The following is a 5,010-nucleotide window of genomic DNA, read 5'->3' as shown; positions in this document are numbered from 1 at the left end:
CCTTTAATTGATTCGGCCTAGACGTGGTGTTTGATTTTGGGTTATAGTCCCATGATTGTGTTTTTTCAGCAAGACTATCGAGGTAATCCCATACCTCGTCAACATTTTTATTAATGAATTCTCCATTACACATTGTCTCGACCATTTGGCGCATGGAAGATGTCAGTCCATCGTAGAAAAAATTTGTAATGCGCCACGTTTCAAAGCCGTGTTGTGGGCATGAACTGACCAAATCCTTGAACCTTTCCCAACATTGGTAAAGTGTTTCATTCTCCTTTTGGGTGAAGTTCATGATTGCTTTTCTAAGGGTAATCGTTTTATGATGTGGAAATTTTTTTTTTATAAATTCCCTCTGCATATCATTACATGTGCCAATGGATCTAGGACGCAGTGAATGTAACCACGTCTTAGCCTTCTCCTTTAAGGAAAAAGGAAAGAGTCTCAACCTAACTATGTCCTCAGACATATTTTGAAAATATAAAGTGGCTATGATCTCATCAAACTCTTTCAAATGTAGATATGGTTCTTCAGATTTAAGCCCTGGAACTTTAGAAGGAGTTGAATAACCCCGGCTTGATGTCCATATGTCCTGTATTTTCGGGAAAAATCATGTATGAGGGCGTACTCACTCCCGCCGGTTGTAGATAATCTCGTAAAGTACGAGGCGGGGTGCCTGATGCACCTCATTCTCATCTTGGGTATCCTCCACCCTGGGTGGAAGTAGAGAAGGTTGGTCTTCAGCCAACTTCAATTAACTCAGGGAATTTTGAGTGGTGTCTAGTCTGCGATGGATAGTTAACCCCTCAACCAATCCTCCTTGATCGAAAGACGTCGAGTGTTGTCATGGGCCCACTTGGGCATGAAACACTCGACCCTCAATCAAATTTGAAACCTAATCCTAAGAAAGAAAATCTAAAAAGAAAGAGAGAGTTGGAAAGAAATTACCAAATTGAAGTCCCTAAGTTAAAGACCGAATTAGAAATTTCTATCTTAAAGGCCTACAAAATAGGAAACATTAAAGGCCTACAAATAGGAAAGTTAGTTTCTAAACAAAAATTCTACAAGTTAAAAATAAATTAGGAAACAAAGTTAGATTCTAAAAAAAATTAAAATTAGAAAGTTAATTTCTAAAAAGGGAAATAACTAACCTAGTTTCTAAAAAGAGGAAAGTTTCTAAACATAAACTATTTTCTAGAAATAGAAAAATACTAGAATTCAAAATTTCTAAAATTCAAACCCTAATTCTAAAAACAGAAAAAGTAGAGAAATTAGGAAGGAATTACCAATTTAGAAACTCATGTCAGGGTCCTACAAAATCAGGAAAACAGGTTAGTTCCTAAAGAATAAAAAAACCTTTAACATAAAGTTAGTAAAATCCTAATCCCAACCTAATTCTAAAACTAATTAATTTCAAAAAAACATAACCGTCAGTCCCCGGCAACGGCGCCAAAAACTTGTTCACTCTCCAAGTATAGGGTTGTGATGTAGTAATAAACTCGGTGAGACCGAGGTCGAATCCCAAGGGACTGATACCTGTACGTTATCTGAAACTAAGTAGAACTAGAACTTAGACTAAGATGTAATCTAAATCAAATAGAATTTAAGGAATAATTGTGGAATAATTATCTAAAACTTTAAACAATTCAGGGAAGGGAAACTAGGGATTCAGAGGATCCACTTGTAGAGATCAGGGAGATCTTATGCCTGCTTCAAAAATCATGAAAATTAAACTGAACTTCCTCTGATATAATTTTAAAGAGATGAAAGGTATATGAATTAGAATGGATTCCATCACCAAACCATGCCCAGGAGACAAAGTCAACAAAAGAATTAAACTAATTACCAACCAATTAGATGATTATGAAGATTAGGAAGGGTACCGACATCCAACCATGCCCAGGAGACGATGGTGAACAACAGGGCTTCCTGACGTCATAATCAAAATAAGGAAAAAGAAATACTCAAAGCCATTGCAAACCCATTGTAATTTCAGTCACAACAGACCATTAAAAACTAAAAGTATTCCCATAGTAAAATTAAATCAAAATCCCTTCAATCTACACAAAAGGCACACGCATAAATCCTCCCATCAGACTACAAGCTTCACCTCTTAGCCCTAGCTAAGAGGTCTAGCCTAACATGAACATGGCGAGGCTAGAAGTCTTTCAAAAGTATTAAGGAAGAAAAATAAAAACAAAGAAGAAAGAGAAACAAACTCCCAGCCGGCTGCCTGTTAATCTCCCTTTCCATCCTCCTCTTCAACTTGAATCCCCTCTCCTTTATAGAAGACCCCCTGGCAATGGCTTCAGTCCCTGTACAACTTTAGTCCCAAGTCTTCTTTCCGCACCATGAGGATTTTCGTAATCTGTTACGCAGCAGAAGTCGCATGTGCAGTAAAAGCGCAAAACATCTTGCGTTTGGAGGGTATTTGCGGCGTGACATCGACTTATCTCTCGATTCTGCAATCTTGGCTAGGTTATTGGCGTCCCTGTGGACACATTGGACAGTCTGGATCACTCAGAATATAAACGGTCGTGACCCACTATTCCCCGCAACTCCCGGACTCGTCCGAACGCAGAAAACAGGGCCTGCGCGAGAGGAGATCGCTGCCGAAGTTGGTGGGGCCCACTTCGATGTTATTTTGAGAAATCCATTCCATCCATTAGTTGCCTGTGGAATCTTGGCTCGAAAAACCCAATTTTTTGATCCGAAATTGGTGTAGCCCAAAGAATAACATTGTTGTACTGCTTTGAATACGGCGGAATGACCCTCTTGCGACTGTTGTAGAGGGCGTGTGTGTCTGTACGGTTGCATATGGCCGACTTGGGTTTGACCTGCTCGATCACATCTCCATGATGGACGGATTGGATTGTCCATGTGGGCCATCATGGTGGCCCTCCGGCTTCCGCAGTTGGCATCCGCGCCACTGTTTGTGTAAAACAGAAACGGCAGTTGCCGTGTTTAACTTGGCCACGGGAGCAGCCCGTTTTGGAACGAGATGCACCGGCCGTGTACATCTGGAGCACTTGTGCACCGTGCACACCCTGCTCATATGGGGTCCACGGTGATGTTTCCGGGAAATCCACTCCATCCATACATCTTATCCTCTGATTTAAAGGGTTGAAACCAAAATTGAAGTATATCCAGATATCAGGTGGGCCCCAAATCACTGTTCTATGGGCGGATCTAACTGTTGGGCACTTCCATAGTGATCTGAGGACTGAATTTGATATGTACGGTTAATTTATGGCCCTCAGGCCATGTATGAAGTTTTGAGCCAATCAGATGGCGAGAACTATGTGATCTTGCATTCTTCACCAATTTCAGGCCTCCTTAATGTGAATGGCTTGATTTTCTCGGATCCCTGGCATGTAAATTCTTCAGTCTTGATTCTCTAGAGTGCCTCCCTTGCTCTGGTGACTTCGGAGTGTTAAATCCACACTTTTAGCACCCCTTTTCAACCCATGCTCGTAAATACACTCTGCATCACAAACACGATTAAATCGGGCCATTAAACAGTATCATGCTTGTAAATCCATGCAATAACTGGGTCTGATATGCAATATTTGACCCACAACATCATTCACCTCGGGTACTGCCTTGTCTTCTCCTCTCCAGCCAATGACAGAGGTCAGTGGGGGCCAAAGACGAAGTTGCAGACACATAGGATGACTGCATCCTGAGCAGGTTCCAAGACTTGGATGGGCCAATTTTGGGACACTGCATTCTGCATAGGGTTGAGAGCTCGTGCGGACTGTGCCTGGGACCCCCCGACTCGAGAACTGACTTGTTGTGGTCATTCCTTGGGTGCCGAGGTGGCTTCCACCATGTTAAGAGGTGGTTACTGGTTTTGTTGTGCTTTCATTCAATTTATTTCATCCCTCAGCATTTGGACTTCATTTTGTAATGCCTTGTACTTCCCTCCTCGGCTCCGGGTCTGCTGAGATGGTCCTATCGGAGCCGATTCAGTATGCAACAGGGAAGACGATTGATGTTGTCCATTAGGTTCAAGCTCCACTACTGTAACCTTCTTCTTTCCTCTCGCCATTTCTAATAAATCCTTCTAGTTTTTGTTTAATTTCCCACAGATGACACCAAAAAATCTTGAGGTTAAAATCTGGACCATCCTCCACTCAATGCTGCGAGCCTCGAACGGACCCTGGTAATGCATAAAAAGGTGAGCAAATAAACCTTGACTTAAATAGGGGACCCTCCGATGCATAAGTCAGGCTAGGAAATCTGGGTCTAAGTCGCGTAATGTAAAGAGAGGGTGGAAGATATCGCATACCTATTGCAATGGGGTCCCCTGGTATTTATATCAGTGGGTTGGGTGGATCATGTCCGTCAATCTCGGCATGATCTACTCAATCGAGCAGACATTGTAATCGTGTAGATACTCCACAATCTTTGGATCGTGTAGCGAATCATGTCTTAATGGAGCGTATCTCCAGGCATGATCTTCGACTACGTCCACATTGAGACTGGTTTCCCAACTCGGACCTCGTCTTATCTGAGTCTGAGGCTAAGTACTTGTGGTCAAAATTCATAGTCGAGTCGTCGGTGTCGGGGTTTGTTAGGCGTGCTTATTCAGGGCTTAGCCCTCGGCCTCTGGGTCAAGGATGAGGATGAGAACAATGACGAGCCCCTAGCTCGACCAACCTTCTACGGATGAAGATGAAGATGATGACGAGGACGAGCCCCCTGGCTCGGCCAACCTTCTTCGGATGAAGATGAGGATGAGGATGAGGACGAGCCCCGGCTCTACCAACCTTCTTCAAATGAAGATGAGGATGAGAACGAGGACGAGCCCCCGGCTCGGCCAACCTTCATCGAATGAAGATGAGGATGAGGACAAGGATGAGGACGAGGACGAGGACGAGAGCTCGTCTTGCCCAGCCTAGGAGTTGATCATCCAGAAGTCTGTTCGTGCCCGACATAATGTTCTCCTTCCGAGGCCCTACTAATTGGGTTGGATGGCCCGAGACCAACCCCGTTTGACCCTATCCAGAT

General features: G+C 43.3%; 1 non-coding gene across 1 annotated transcript; it reads left to right on the top strand.

Annotated features, from left to right (window-relative positions):
- The first annotated feature begins 203 nt into the window (after positions 1–203).
- On the top strand, positions 204–310 carry LOC131244869 (small nucleolar RNA R71). The gene has a single exon (XR_009170641.1). It is a non-coding gene; the product is annotated as a small nucleolar RNA R71 (small nucleolar RNA).
- Positions 311–5,010: the final 4,700 nt, after the last annotated feature.

Source organism: Magnolia sinica, chromosome 4, assembly GCF_029962835.1.
Source record: "Magnolia sinica isolate HGM2019 chromosome 4, MsV1, whole genome shotgun sequence".
In the NCBI taxonomy this organism is placed as follows: domain Eukaryota; kingdom Viridiplantae; phylum Streptophyta; class Magnoliopsida; order Magnoliales; family Magnoliaceae; genus Magnolia; species Magnolia sinica.
Note: the sequence above shows the minus strand (reverse complement) of the source record. Positions and strands in the feature narration are given on the sequence as shown.